This window comes from Triturus cristatus, chromosome 1_1, assembly GCF_964204655.1.
Source record: "Triturus cristatus chromosome 1_1, aTriCri1.1, whole genome shotgun sequence".
Taxonomy (NCBI): domain Eukaryota; kingdom Metazoa; phylum Chordata; class Amphibia; order Caudata; family Salamandridae; genus Triturus; species Triturus cristatus.
Window position 1 is genome coordinate 1,085,408,697 of NC_140579.1, and position 16,559 is coordinate 1,085,425,255.

The following is a 16,559-nucleotide window of genomic DNA, read 5'->3' on the forward strand; positions in this document are numbered from 1 at the left end:
CCCGGATCCCCCGGCGAGGAAGGAGAAGTCCCGCAGCCCAAGAGAAGCCAGGCGGGAGCCTACCCCGCTCTGGCAGACGCCCCCTCAAAGAGGGAGAGCCTCCCGCCGCGACCGGAGACAGGATCGTCGATCCGGTGAGTGCGGGAGGGTGCAGGTTACTGAGCGCTGGTGCGCTCCATCGAGGCTCCAAAGTCGGAGGCATTTTGTTTCGTAAGAGGAGCGGCCCCGGAAGGCAGCGGGCCGCTCCAACATTGGCCCCGATATTGGTGTAGAGCCCTACAAGGCTCCAACGTTAGGGGCATGGTGGTATTTGAGCGCTCCTGCGCTCCAACGCTACGGGGGCATTTCTCCCTGTCTGGAGCCTGAGGGCTCCAATCCATCGTGGGGGCATATTATTTTAGAGCGCTCGTGGGGCTCCAACACCCCGCATGGTTTTCTTTGAGCGCTGGTGCGCTCCACGTTATTGGGGGCCACATTCGTTTGTTTAGAGCCCAGGGAGGCTCCAACACTTGCCCTATTTGTCCCAAGAAGGCACAGTGGTGCCCACGCTCATTCCTACAGCTGCCCAGCACTTAGTGGGCAGCTGCCACGTTTAGGTTGGGCATTGTGCGCCTGGCTTGTGCAGCCTGCGCAGTCGCGCCCTGACAGTATTGGATATTGGTCATTTCTACACCCCTGCGAGGCCAGTTGGCCTGGGGACAGTTCTGCTGTGTTGTGCCCTCCCATAGGGTACCTGGTGATTTTCAGATATGTACATTTGCGCCTGCGCAATGCCTTCATGATATTTTCTTTCCTACATTGTGTTTACACCTCTGAATGTTTTTATGCGTCATGTGTAATGTGCGTTTACCCCTACAGGTATTGTGATACTTAGGTGGTTGTTTGTTTTCTCCTAGTACAGGTGGTACTAGTGAGGTCCTGATTCCCTGCGCAGTATTTTCCTAAGGTGGTTAGGGTTGCGTAGGTGGTACTTACCTGTTACCAGTAGTTACTGGTTGTGTGCTACCTGTTCTATTTTTAGTGCTACAGTGATTGTAGGTGCTATGTGCTACAGTATTATTCCTATGTTCTAAAAAGTGCTAACTCCTGACAGCGGTCCATGTGGCCCTGTCCCCTGTACATATAATCCCTTGTAAATTCTGCCCGTGCCTGTTGGCACATTGTAGAGTGTGTGTTTTTATCTAATGTGTTGTGTATAATACAAAGGTTATTTTTATATAATACCTTGTGTGGAGTTTCCTTTGTGGTGGGCCTTGGGTGTTGTTGCTGGGTGCGCGCGCAAACGCTTTACACCTTGCCTCAGAGATAAGCCTGACTGCTCGTGCCAAGCTACCAAGGGGGTGAGCAGGGGTTATCTTTGGCGTGTAACTTCCTTGCCCTGACTAGAATGGTGGTTTCTGCCTGGCTTTGGCGCAAGCCCTAGCCAACCAGAAATCCCATTTCTAACAAGAGGGCACTTCCTAAGGACTGCCATAGAGAGGTCACTCCATGCAGACTAGCCCTAGAGAGGTCACTTCCCAAGGACTGCCATAGAGAGGTCTCTCAATGCAGACATCAAAAGAGAGGTCGTTTCCTAAGGACTGCCATAGAGAGGCACTCCATGCAGGCTGCAATAAAGATGCCACCTCATGCAGACGGCAATAGAGAGGTCGCTTTCTAAGGACTGCCATATAGAGGTCACTCCATGCAGACTGCCATAGAGATGTCACTCCATGCAGACTGAAATAGAGAGGCTACTCCATGCAGACAGCAATAGAGAGGTCACTTCCTAAGGACTGCCATAGAGAGCCCACTCCATGCAGACAGCAATGGAGAGGGCACTTCCTAAGGACTGCCATAGAGAGGTCACTCCATGCAGACTAGCCCTAGAGAGGTCACTTCCTAAGGACTGCCATAGAGAGGCACTCCATGCAGGCTGCAATAAAGATGCCACCTCATGCAGATGGCAATAGAGAGGTCGCTTTCTAATGACTGCCATATAGAGGTCACTCCATGCAGACTGCCATAGAGATGTCACTCCATGCAGACTGAAATAGAGAGGCTACTCCATGCAGACAGCAATAGAGAGGTCACTTCCTAAGGACTGCCATAGAGAGGCCACTCCATGCAGACAGCAATGGAGAGGGCACTTCCTAAGGACTGCCATAGAGAGGTCACTCCATGCAGACTAGCCCTAGAGAGGTCACTTCCTAAGGTTTGCCATATAGAGGTCACTCTGTGCAGACAGCAATAGAGAGGTAGTTTCCTAAGGACTGCCATAGAGAGGCATTCCATGCAGACTGCCATAGAGAGGTCACTCCATGCAGACTGCCATAGAGAGGTCACTCCATGCCGACTGCAATAGAGAGGCTACTTCATGCAGACAGCAATAGAGAGATCACTTCCTAAGGACTGCCATAGAGAGGCCACTCCATGCAGACAGCAATAGAGAGGGCACTTCCTAAGGACAGCCATAGAGAGGTCACTCCATGCAGACTGCCATAAAGAGGTCACTCCATGCAGACTAGCCCTAGAGACGTCACTTCCTAAGGACTGCCATTGAGAGGTCACTCCATGCAGACACCCACAGAGAGGTCGCTCCTAAGGACTGCCATAGAGAGGTCACTCCATGCACACTGCCATAGAGAGGTCACTCCATGCAGCCTAGCCCTAGAGAGATCACTTCCTAAGGTCTGCCATAGAGAGGTCACTCCATGCAGACAGCAATAGAGAGGTGGCTTCCTAAGGACTGCCATAGGGAGGTAGCTTCCTAATGACTGCCCTAGAGAGGTCACTCCATGAAGACTGCCATAGAGAGGCCACACCATGCAGACAGCAATAGAGAGGTCGCTTCCTAAGGACTGCCATAGAGAGGTCACTCCATGCAGACAGCCATAGAGAGGTCGCTTCCTAAGGACTGCCATTGAGAGGTCACTCCATGCAGACTATCCTAGAGAGGCCACTCCATGCAAACAGCAATAGAGAGGTCGCTTCCTAAGGACTGCCATAGAGAGGTCACTCCATGCAGACTGCCATAGAGAGGTCACTCCATGCAGACTACCCCTAGAGAGGTCACTTCCTAAGGACTACCATAGAGGGGTCTCTCAATGCAGACAGCAATAGAGGGGTCGTTTCCTAAGGACTGCCATAGGGAGGCACTCCATGCAGACTGCAATAGAGAGGCCACTCCATGCAGACGGCAATAGAGAGGTTGCTTTCTAAGGATTGCCATAGAGAGGTCACTCCATGCAGACTGCCATAGAGAGGTCACTCCATGCAGACTGCCATAGAGAGGTCACTCCATGCAGACTGCAATAGAGAGGCTACTCCATACAGACAGCAATACAGAGGTCACTTCCGAAGGACTGCCCTAGAGAACCGACTCCATGCAGACAGCAATAGATGGGCACTTCCTAAGGACTGCCATAGAGAGGTCACTCCATGCAGACAAGCCCTAGAGAGGTCACTTCCTAAGGACTGCCATAGAGAGGTCACTCAATGCAGACTGCCCCTAAAGAGGTCACTTCCTAAGGACTTCCATAGAGAGGTCACTCCAAGCAGACGGCCATAGAGAGGTCGCTTCCTAAGGACTGGCATAGAGAGGTCACTCGCTGCAGATTTAGTCACAGAGAGGTAACATATCTGCTGGTCATCACTGAGAGGGCATCTCATGCAAGCGGATCATCGACGGACACCTCCAGGGAACAGTAAAGGGGTCACACCATGCAGGCTGCCCCTAGAAAGCTCACTTCCTAAGGACTGCCATAGAGAGGTCACTCCATGCAGACTAGCCCTAGAGAGGACACCTCCTAAGGACTGCCATAGAGAGGTCACTCCATGCAGACTGCCATAGAGAGGTCACTCCATGCAGACTGCCATAGAGAGGTCACTCCATGCAGACAGCCATTGAGAGGTCGCTTCCTAAGGACTTCCATAGAGAGGTCTCTCCATGCAGACAGCCATAGAGAGGTTGCTTCCTAAGGACTGCGATAGAGAGGTCCCTCCCTGCAGATTTAGTCACAGAGAGGTACCATATCTGCTGGTCATCAGTGAGAGGCCATGCCATGCAAGCAGATCATCGGCAGATACCTCCAGGGAACAGTAAAGGGGTCACACCATGCAGGCTGCCCCTAGAGAGGTCACTTCCTAAGGACATGCCATAGAGAGGTCACTTCATGCAGACGAGCCCCAGAGAGGACACTTCCTAAGGACTGCCATAGAGAGGTCACTCCATGCAGACTGCCATAGAGAGGTCACTCCATGCAGACTGCCCCTAGAGAGGTCACTGCCTAAGGACATGCCATAGAGAGGTCTCTTCATGCAGACGAGCCCCAGAGAGGACACTTCCTAAGGACTGCCATAGAGAGGTCACTCCATGCAGACTGCCCCTAGAGAGGTCACTGCCTAAGGACATGCCATAGAGAGGTCTCTTCATGCAGACTAGCCATAGAGAGGTCGCTTCATAAGGACTGCCATAAAGAGGTCACTCCATGCAGACTATCATTGAGAGGCCACTCCATGCAAACAGCAATAGAGAGGTCGCTTCCTAAGGACTGCCATAGAGAGGTCACTCCATGCAGACTAGCCCTAGAGAGGTCTCTTCATAAGGACTACCACAGAGGGGTCTCTCAATGCAGACAGCAATAGAGAGGTCTTTTCGTAAGGAATGCCATAGGGAGGCACTCCATGCAGACTGCAATAGAGAGGCCACTCCATGCAGATGGCAATAGAGAGGTTGCTTTCTAAGGATTGCCATATAGAGGTTGTAGGAAGGTGGATATCTGACTATGGTTACCCCCAACTTTTTGCCTAGTGTCTAGCTGGTTTTTCGACTTAGTTGGCCTGAGATCCTGCCATTCAGGGTCTCAGGCTGTCTGCTCTCTCTTTAAAATGGACTCCATGTACCCTAGGTATATCCCCAATTGGTAAGGATCACCTTATTGGACCCTGTACAGTGTACCCTAGGTACCCAGGGCATAGGTGTACCCTAGGCCTCTCAGGGGCTGCAGCATGTATTATGCCACCCCTGGTCTGGCCTTCCAATCAGACACAACTGGCTTATCACTCAGCTGGGGCAAGGTCGTGTAATCACCCCTTGCTTAGATATAGTATACCTATATCTACCCTTATATATAGACACATGTGTACCTATCAGCCACTCCTATGGCAGGCCTTAACAATCCTGGAGGCAGAGTGCTTGGTAACATGTGAGATGGTGCTCTAGCATGAGCTGAGCCTTTCTGCAGCTTTCTGAACCATGTCCTTATAGCTGTTCTATGATATAGCCTACCATATACTCTTAAAGTACCTTATAATCTTAAACGGTTATGGTAACTATGGTTTGGCTTTATCAAAACATGCCGTGTAAGGTGTCTAACACCTTGGAATAATACCCTCATACCATTTCTGGTGATGAGGATATTATTCCTCCCTTCTAGAGGGAGAGACATGTTAAAATCCTACTTTGCTGTTTAACTCTAACCAAAGCCTCAGCATCATAAAATGGATACTGCTGCCACAGACACGAGTCTGACCTCCTGCTGCTGGGAGCCCTCCCAGCCAGGAAGGCTTGGACAATAGGTTTCCTGCTTGGGGAGGTGCTAGCACCTCCCCAGACAGACTTTAGTGTATTGGGGCAGGGAGGGCCGAAAGGAATGAGACATGCCTGGGGCACACAAGGTGTCCCATGCATAGTCCAGTTCAAACCGGTGCTGGGGCACACCAGCCCCAGTCCTGGCGCGAAACTGGACAAAGGGAAGGGGGTGTAACCACCCCCCTCCCAGGTCCCACCCATAAGGCGTGACCTAGCAGGTAACCCAGCCCCCCAGATTAGTATAAGAGTGGTAGCTGGGCCCCAGGAGATTAGATTATCCTGAACCAGCAACTTGAACAGAAACTCTGGACCTTCGACATTCGACGAAAGAAGAAGACTGAAGAATCTCCCTTGTGGCCAAGGAGTGGCTACCCTGTGCAAACAGGCACCATCAAGAGACTACCCTTTGCTTTGCTGAAGTTCTACGAGGGACCGACTGCAGAGCCCGACCAGAGCCTTGACTTCCAGACTTCTCCGACCCTGATCCACATCCACAGCCGAGCTGAGATCCGTGGAGGCGACGAGAGACGTGGGACCGGCTACCTGGGGAAAGTAGCGAGTATCTTCCAGCGCAGCTTCTGAGGCACCCTCGAAGTTGTGCACCGGGGATTGAGAAGCCCCAACCCCAAGCACCATCTGCACCGAAGATCAGCCCCCCACACTCCACTAGTCCTGCGTGGGGCCCTTCTGCATTTTCCTGCTTGCCTCGTCTGTCCGGTTGCTTGCCCGTTGGCTAGCGGCCTCTGTGACGACACACCTTGAAATCTTCGCTGCTGGTTTGGCTCCTCCAGACGGGCTCCCGCTTCCTTGCAAAAGAGAAGCACCCCAGACCTTCCTGGTCTGCACCAGAAGCAAGTCCTCCGTTCTTCGTGGGTTCCGCTTGTCAAGGCTTGGTGAGTCCTAGTTCGACTTCGACTTCGACGCCGCCGACAGCAAGAGCCTTCGTGGGACAGCTCGCCTCCTGGTCCTGGTCGTCCTCGACGTCTCCTGGTACCCGTGGCTGCAGCGACAAGCTTCACCTTTCACCTGCAATCTTCACGACATCGCCTGGTTCCTTCCTGATTCCACGTGGTCACTGGCTAGTGACCTTGACTCTGTCCCTTCTTCTTGCAGGTATCCTCTCTTCTTGATCCCAGCCTTGGGATCCACCGGACACTCTTCACTGACCGCCTGTCAGCAACTTTCCTTCAGGCATCTATAGAAGTCCACGACGAAACCCGACGCAAGTTCACACCTATGCACCCGCAGCCTGTGGGCTAGGTAACTTGGGTACTTCGGTGCTCACAAGGGTAGTGACTATCCTAGGGTCTAGTTTCCGAGTCTCGACTCTCTAGCTGCTTCAGAAGTGTCCTTAAACTGTTAATTTCTAACTGCTAGTATTTCTATCGACTTTTACGCATTACGCGTGAGTGTTTCCACTCTGCACCTGAATCCCGTGGGCCTCCCACTTCCTAACTGTTGCTAGTGTAGTGTAGCCCCAGCGATTCCCTAGGCCTAGGCCTATCCTATTTCCGTGACAGTGGTCCTTATACCACTTCTTTAGTATATGGTTTGCGTGGCCCCTAGGGCCTAACTGTATTACTTACCTGTGTGACTTAATGTATGCTTAAATAAGACTGTGTTGTACTTACCTCTAATCTCATAAAGAGTGCTGAGGGTTTGACTAGAATAAATACACTTTATTTTATATATATATCTGTTGTGGTGTCCTTTCATTTGGTATTCAAGGGATTATATATGGTATCACAGCTGGCTTCACATGCCATTCAGAGTTTAGCCTAAGACTGCTCTTGTCCATGCTACCACTAGGATAGCTGGTCTATAAGGTTGACTTTACAACCAATCACCATAAGGGTTGTTTGGACTGATATAAGGTGTACACTAGAACTAGTGACATCATACATCAGGCCAACTTCTCACAGAGGTCACTCCATGCAGACTGCCATAGAGAGGTCACTCCATGCAGACTGCCATAGAGAGGTCACTCCATGCAGACTGCAATAGAGAGGCTACTCCATGCAGACAGCAATAGAGAGGTCACTTTCTAAGGACTGCCATAGAGAACCCACTCCATGCAGACAGCAATAGAGAGGGCACTTCCTAAGGACTGCCATTGAGAGGTCACTCCATGCAGACTAGCCCTAGAGAGGTCACTTCCTAAGGACTGCCATAGAGATGTCACTCAATGCAGACTGCCCCTAAAGAGGTCACTTCCTAAGGACTTCCATAGAGAGGTCACTCCATCAGACTGCAATAGAGAGGCTATTCCATGAAGACAGCAATAGAGAGGTCACTTCCAAAGGACTGCCATAGAGAGGCCACTCCATGTACACAGCAATAGAGAGGGCACTTCCTAAGGACTGCCATAGAGCGGTCACTCCATGCAGACTAGCCCTTGCGAGGTCACTTCCTAAGGACTGCCATAGGGAGGTCACTCCATGCAGACTGCCATAGAGAGGTCACTCCATGCAGACTGCCCCTAGAGAGGTCACTGCCTAAGGACTGCCATAGAGAGGTCACTTCATGCAGACTAGCCCTACAGAGGTCACTTCCTAAGGACTTCCATAGAGAGGTCACTCCATGCAGACTGCCATAGAGAGGTCACTCCACGCAGACTGCCATAGAGAGGTCACTCCATGCAGACTAGCCCTAGAGAGGTCACTTCCTAAGGACTGTCATAGAGAGGTCACTCCATGCAGACAGCCATAGAGAGGTCGCTTCCTAAGGACTGCCAAAGAGAGGTCACTCCATGCAGACTATCATAGAGAGGCCACTCCATGCAAACAGCAATAGAGAGGTCGTTTCCTAAGGACTGCCATAGAGAGGTCAGTCCATGCAGACTGCCATAGAGAGGTCACTCCATGCAGACTAGCCCTTGAGAGGTCACTTCATAAGGACTGCCATAGAGAGGTCTCTCAATGCAGACAGCAATAGAGAGGTTGTTTCCTAATGACTGCCATAGAGAGGCACTCCATGCAGACTGCAATAGAGAGGCCACTCCATGCAGATGGCAATAGAGAGGTCGCTTCCTAAGGACTGCCATAGAGAGGTCACTCCATGCAGACTGCCATAGAGAGGTCACTCCATGCAGACTGCAATAGAGAGGTCACTCCATGCAGACTGCAGTAGAGAGGTCACTTACTAAGGAATGCCATAGAGAGGCCACTCCATGCAGACAGCAATAGAGAGGGGACTTCCTAAGGACTGCAATAGAGAGGCCACTCCATGCAGACGGCAATCGAGAGGTCGCTTCCTAAGGACTGCCATAGAGAGGTCACTCCATGCAGACTGCCATAGAGAGGTCACTCCATGCAGACTGCAATAGAGAGGTCACTCCATGCAGACTTCAATAGAGAGGTCACTTACTAAGGACTGCCATAGAGAGGCCACTCCATGCAGACAGCAATAGAGAGGTCACTTCCTAAGGACGGCCATAGAGAGGTCTCTTAATGCAGACATCAATAGAGAGGTCGTTTCCTACGGACTGCCATAGAGAGGCACACCATGCAGACTGCAATAGAGAGGCCACTCCATGCAGACGGCAATAGAGAGGTCGCTTTCTAAGGACTGCCATAGAGAGGTCACTCCATGCAGACTGCCATAGAGAGGTCACTCCATGCACACTGCCATAGAGAGGTCACTCCATGCAGACTGCAATAGAGAGGCTACTCCATGCAGACAGCTATAGAGAGGTCACTTCCTAAGGACTGTGTTAGACCTGGCACCTTGGCGTGAGTTTCCCTTCCACTTTTTGATGGTGTGCCTCGATTGTTTTTCTGGTGTTGTCCGCTCAGGGAACTGCGCCACGGCTAATCCGTGCCGCAGTGCAAGTGCTCCCTAGGTAAAGTGTACCTGTAATTGACGTTCATGATTGGTTTATTGGATTCACTGTCAGTCCCCAGTAAAGTGCACCAGGGGTGCCAGGGCTTGTGAATGCCAATGCTGCTGGTGGGCTTGCAGCGCTGGTTGCGCCACCCACAGAAAGCGGCCTTGTAAAATGTGTCTAGGGTCTGCCACCGCAGACCCTGTGCGCGGTCTGGGACCGTCGCGCTGACTGCGCAAGTGCCCCCACTTGCCAGTCCCTAAACCTTCCCTTACCTACATATTAGCCACCCCTCTGGTAGGCCCAAGGGCAGGGTGCATTGTAGGCCTAAGGTAGGACATGCCCTGATGTGTGTGGCATGTCTTAGTAGTGAATTACAGCCATTTTCGTTTTTCACTATTGAAGGCTACCTGCTCTCCATAGGCCAGAATGGGCTGCTGGAGTCACTACACGCTGTGACCCCAGTGGACTCAGAGAGCATGGTAGAATGTCAAGTTTAGTATGCCTGAACTCAGAATAATAAAATACTTCTTGTAGTCAAGTTTATTTTAATATCCTGGGTTTGTAAATACTACTTTTAGAAAGTTAGTATTTACTGACCTGGCCATTTCAGTCCGCCTCTGCTGTGTGTGTGTGTTCTGCCTAGCAACAGTAAGGAGCAGGGTTGGGGAATCCCCAGAGACAGGTTGGCTGCCAGGTGGTGGGTAGAGAGGTGACACCAGGATAGGTGGGAGGAGTACACCTTGACTCTTGAATAGACCTGTGCTCTGCCACCACAAAGCCGGCGCCGCCCCCTGTGGAGCGGCTGATGTCTCTGCCCTGCTGCTGAAAGGAAAGAGCAGAGTCACCATAACAAAGTGCTCCAGAACTGGACTGAGCCAGGCCCAGGCCTCCTGGCGCTAAAGAACAAAAGAATCATGGTATAAAAGTAGGAGCCTGGCTCCTAAGAAATCAGAATCCTGTTTTACCACAAAGAACCTCTGCCCGACTAGAAGGAGAAGAAGACGCTGGAGGAGCTGGCCTGCTGCTTGCCTTGCTGAGAAAGGAGAGGAAGAGACTACTGAAAAGACTTTGCTACTTTGTGCTTTAAACATTCTCCAAGGGCTTGATCTGAGCTTGCCCCCTGAACTGAACCCCAGGACCAGTGGGTTCTCTGTGCTTTTGCTCGTCCTCCGATTTGAGCCATGTGTGCATCCCGCTGGAAAGAGACTGCGCCCCTCATTGCCCCTCCTAGGGCCGTGACACTCAGGAGCTTGCCTGCCGCAACCCCGTGAGAGCCCCGCTCCGTCCGGAGCCGCTCTCTGTCCCCGGGCTAGGCCTCCTGCGCCCCTGTCACCGCCTGCCACTGGAGCGCGCTGAACGCGCTATCACCCCTCCCGCCGGAAACCGTCCGACGACTGTGATCTACGCCGGGTCATCCAGCTGCACTGACCGTGCCCTGTGACCCCGCTTCGCTATCCCTGGACTCCTCAGGCCGCGCCGCCCCCGCTGTGGAGACCCCCCCTGCACCGCCGTGCTGAGGGTCGCTGGCCGCGCCTGCCTACCTGCCCACACCCGCTGATCGAGGACCCAAGACCACTTCCCAAGCTGAGAGTCGCACCGACCTGTGCCGACTCTCCACATCACTGAAGAAGTTCCATTATCGGGCTCGGGGCCCGCAACGCCTTATTTCCCCGTTCGCAGGAGTCGATCTCTGTAAGTACTGGAACCACAAGTAACATTTGCAAGAGACTACAAAGTATCCATTTGAAGCTACGAACAAAGAACATTTGCCTGCTTTACAACCTGGTGGCATAGCAAAAACGTTATTGGTCTTGTGATAAGTCTGCTGAGATATATATACCTATTTTTACATAAAGAAGCGTATTTTTCTACATATCCAAGTCTGGTGTCCGTTTCTGGGGGGATTGATGTATTTACTGTGTGTATGATGGTAAGTGCTTAACCAACAACGCCTGAGGAATCGCCTTGGCTGCTCATGCCACGCACCTATAGGGTGAGCAAGGGTCATTCACTAAGGGGTTATCCTGCGCCCTGACGTAGAGGAGAGGGTTCCTGCTTGACACAAGGGCAACCTTGCGCCAACCAGAGATGCCCGACTCTAACAGACTGCAATAGAGAACCCACTCCATGCAGACAGCAATAGAGAGGGCACTTCCTAAGGACTGCCATAGAGAGGTAGTTCCATGCAGACTGGCCCTAGAGAGGTCACTTCCTAAGGACTGCCATAGAGAGGTCACTCAATGCAGACTGCCCCTAAAGAGGTCACTTCCTAAGGACTTCCATAGAGAGGTCACTCCAAGCAGACGGCCATGGAGAGGTCGCTTCCTAAGGACTGGCATAGAGAGGTCACTCCCTGCAGATTTAGTCACAGAGAGGTACCATATCTGCTGGTTATCACTGAGAGGGCATTCCATGCAAGCGGATCATCGACAGATACCTCCAGGGAACATTAAAGGGGTCACACCATGCAGGCTGCCCCTAGAGAGGACACTTCCTAAGGACTGTCACAGAGAGGTCACTCCATGCAAACTAGCCCTAGAGAGGTCACTTCCTAAGGACTGCCATAGGGAGGTCACTCCATGCAGACTGCAATAGAGAGGCCACTCCATGCAGACGGCAAAAGAGAGGTCGCTTTCTAAGGACTGCCATAGAGAGGTCACCCCATGCAGCCTGCCATATAGAGGTCACTCCATGCAGACTGCAATAGAGAGGCTACTCCATGCAGACAGCGATAGAGAGGTCGCTTCCTAAGGACTGCCATAGAGAGGTCATTCCATGCAGACAGCAATAGAGAGGGCACTTCTTAAGGACTGCCATAGAGAGGTCACTCCCTGCAGATTTAGTCACAGAGAGGTAACATATCTGCTGGTCATCACAGAGAGGTAACATATCTGCTGGTCATCACTGAGAGGGCATTCCATGCAAGCGGATCATCGACGGACACCTCCAGGGAACAGTAAAGGGGTCACACCATGCAGGCTGCCCCTAGAAAGCTCACTTCCTAAGGACTGCCATAGAGAGGTCACTCCATGCAGACTGCCCCTAGAGAGGTCACTGCCTAAGAACATGCCATAGAGAGGTCACTTCATGCAGGCTAGCCCTAGAGAGGACACTTCCTAAGGACGGCCATAGAGAGGTCACTCCATGCAGACTGCCATAGAGAGGTCACTCCATGCAGACTGCCATAGAGAGGTCACTCCATGCAGACAGCTATAGAGAGGTCGCTTCCTAAGGACTTCCATAGAGAGGTCTCTCCATGCAGACAGCCATAGAGAGGTTGCTTCCTAAGGACTGCGATAGAGAGGTCACTCCCTGCAGATTTAGTCACAGAGAGGTACCATATCTGCTGGTCATCACTGAGAGGGCATTCCATGCAAGCAGATCATCGGCAGTTACCTCCAGGGAACAGTAACGGGGTCACACCATGCAGGCTGCCCCTAGAGAGGTCACTTCCTAAGGACATGCCATAGAGAGGTCACTTCATGCAGACAAGCCCTAGAGAGGACACTTCCTAAGGACTGCCATAGAGAGGTCACTCCATGCAGACTGCCATAAAGAGGTCACTCCATGCAGACTGCCATAGAGAGGTCACTCCATGCAGACTGCCCCTAGAGAGGTCACTGCCTAAGGACATGCCATAGAGAGGTCATTTCATGCAGACTAGCCCTAGAGAGGACATTTCCTAAGGACTGCCATAGAGAGGTCACTCCATGCAGACTGCCATAGTGAGGTCACTCCATGCAGACTGCCATAGAGAGTTCACTCCATGCAGACAGCCATAGAGAGGTCGCTTCATAAGGACTGCCATAGAGAGGTCACTCCATGCAGACTATCATAGAGAGGCCACTCCATGCAAACAGCAATAGAGTAGTCGCTTCCTAAGGACTGCCATAGAGAGGTCACTCCATGCAGACTAGCCCTAGAGAGGTCTCTTCCTAAGGACTACCATAGAAGGGTCTCTCAATGCAGACAGCAATAGAGAGGTCTTTTCGTAAGGAATGCCATAGGGAGGCACTCCATGCATACTGCAATAGAGAGGCCACTCCATGCAGATGGCAATAGAGAGGTTGCTTTCTAAGGATTGCCTTATAGAGGTCACTCCATGCAGACTGCCATGGAGAGGTCACTCCATGCAGACTGCCAAAGAGAGGTCACTCCATGCAGACTGCAATAGAGAGGCTACTCCATGCAGACAGCAATAGAGAGGTCACTTCCTAACGACTGCCATAGAGAACCCACTACATGCAGACAGCAATTGAGAGGGCACTTTCTAAGGACTGCCATAGAGAGGTCACTCCATGCAGACTAGCCCTAGAGAGGTCACTTCCTAAGGACTGCCATAGAGAGGTCACTCAATGCAGACTGCCCCTAAAGAGGTCACTTCCTAAGGACGTCCATAGAGAGGTCACTCCATGCAGACTGCAATAGAGAGGCTACTCCATGAAGACAGCAATAGAGAGGTCACTTCCTAAGGACTGCCATAGAGAGGCCACTCCATGCAGACAGCAATAGAGAGGGCACTTCCTAAGGACTGCCATAAAGCGGTTACTCCATGCAGACTAGCCCTTGCGAGGTCACTTCCTAAGGACTCCCATAGGGAGGTCACTCCATGCAGACTGACATAGAGAGGTCACTCCATGCAGACTGCCCCTAGAGAGGTCACTGCCTAAGGACTGCCATAGAGAGGTCACTTCATGCAGACTAGGCCTACAGAGGTCACTTCCTAAGGACTGCCATAGAGAGGTCACTCCATGCAGACTGCCATAGAGAGGTCACTCCACGCAGACTGCCATAGAGAGGTCACTCCATGCAGACTAGCCCTAGCGAGGTCACTTCCTAAGGACTGCCATAGAGAGGTCATTCCATGCAGACAGCCATAGAGAGGTCGCTTCCTAAGGACTGCCAAAGAGAGGCCACTCCATGCAGACTATCATAGAGAGGCCACTCCATGCAAACAGCAATAGAGAGGTCGCTTCCTAAGGACTGCTATAGAGAGGTCACTCCATGCAGACTGCCATAGAGAGGTCACTCCATGCAGACTAGCCCTTGAGAGGTCACTTCATAAGGACTGCCATAGAGAGGTCTCTCAATGCAGACAGCAATAGAGAGGTCGTTTCCTAATGACTGTCATAGAGAGGCACTCCATGCAGACTGCAATAGAGAGGCCACTCCATGCAGATGGCAATAGAGAGGTCGATTCCTAAGGACTGCCATAGAGAGGTCACTCCATGCAGACTGCCATAGAGAGGTCACTCCATGCAGACTGCAATAGAGAGGTCACTCCATGCAGACTGCAATAGAGAGGTCACTTACTAAGGAATGCCATAGAGAGGCCACTCCATGCAGACAGCAATAGAGAGGGGACTTCCTAAGGACTGCAATAGAGAGGTAGTTCCATGCAGACTAGCCCTAGAGAGGTCATTTCCTAAGGACTGCCATAGAGAGGTCACTCAATGCAGACTGCCCCTAAAGAGGTCACTTCTTAAGGACTTCCATAGAGAGGTCACTCCAAGCAGACGGCCATAGAGAGGTCGCTTCCTAAGGACTGGCATAGAGAGGTCACTCCCTGCAGATTTAGTCACAGAGAGGTACCATATCTGCTGGTTATCACTGAGAGGGCATTCCATGCAAGCGGATCATCGACAGATACCTCCAGGGAACAGTAAAGGGGTCACACCATGCAGGCTGCCCCTAGAGAGGACACTTCGTAAGGACTGCCACAGAGAGGTCACTCCAAGCAACCTAGTGCCAGAGAGGTCACTTCCTAAGGACTACCATAGATGGGTCTCTCAATGCAGATAGCAATAGAGAGGTCGTTTCCTAAGGACTGCCATAGGGAGGAACTCCATGCAGACTGCAATAAAGATGCCACTCCATGCAGACGGCAATAGAGAGGTTGCTTTCTAAGGACTGCCATAGAGAGGTCACTCCATGCAGACTGCCATAGAGAGGTCACTCCATGCAGACTGCCATAGAGAGGTCACTCCATGCAGACTGCAATAGAGAGGTCACTCCATGCAGACTGCAATAGAGAGGCTACTCCATGCAGACAGCAATAGAGAGGTCAATTTCTAAGGACTACCATTGAGGGGTCTCTCAATGCAGACAGCAATAGAGAGGGCACTTCCTAAGGACTGCCATAGAGAGGTCACTCCATGCAGACTAGCCCTAGAGAGGTCACTTCCTAAGGACTGTCATAGAGAGGTCACTCAATGCAGACTGCCCCTAAAGAGGACACTTCCTAAGGACTTCCATAGAGAGGTCACTCCAAGCAGACGGCCATAGAGAGGTCGCTTCCTAAGGACTGGCATAGAGAGGTCACTCCCTGCAGATTTAGTCACAGAGAGGTACCATATCTGCAGGTCATCACTGAGAGGGCATTCCATGCAAGCAGTAAAGGGGTCACACCATGCAGGCTGCCCCTAGAGAGGTCACTTCCTAAGGACATGCCATAGAGAGGTCACTTCATGCAGACGAGCCCTAGAGAGGACACTTCCTAAGGACTGCCATAGAGAGGTCACTCCATGCAGACTGCCATAGAGAGGTCACTCCATGCAGACTGCCATAGAGAATTCACTCCATGCAGACAGCCATAGAGAGGTCGCTTCATAAGGACTGCCATAGAGAGGTCACTCCATGCAGACTATCATAGAGAGGTCTCTTCCTAAGGACTACCATAGAGGGGTCTCTCAATGCAGACAGCAATAGAGAGGTCTTTTCGTAAGGAATGCCATAGGGAGGCACTCCATGCAGACTGCAATAGAGAGGCCACTCTATGCAGACGGCAATAGAGAGGTTGCTTTCTAAGGATTGCCATATAGAGGTCACTCCATGCAGACTGCCGTAGAGAGGTCACTCCATGCAGACTGCCATAGAGAGGCTACTCCATGCAGACAGCAATAGAGAGGTCACTTCCTAAGGACTGCCATGGAGAACCCACTCCATGCAGACAGCAATAGAGAAGTCACTTCCTAAGGACTGCCATAGGGAGGTCACTCAATGCAGACTGCCCCTAAAGAGGTCACTTCCTAAGGACTTCCATAGAGAGGTCACTCCATGCAGACTGCAATAGAGAGGCTGCTCCATGAAGACAGCAATAGAGAGGTCACTTCCTAAGGACTGCCATAGAGAGGCCACTCCATGCAGACAGCAATAGAGAGG

General features: G+C 51.7%; 1 protein-coding gene across 1 annotated transcript in view; it reads left to right on the forward strand.

Moving 5' to 3' along the window:
* Window positions 1-16,559, forward strand: part of LOC146871592 (metabotropic glutamate receptor 4-like) — a 2,887,050-nt gene that overhangs the window by 2,633,611 nt on the left and 236,880 nt on the right. The gene's annotated exons all lie outside the window — the stretch shown is intronic.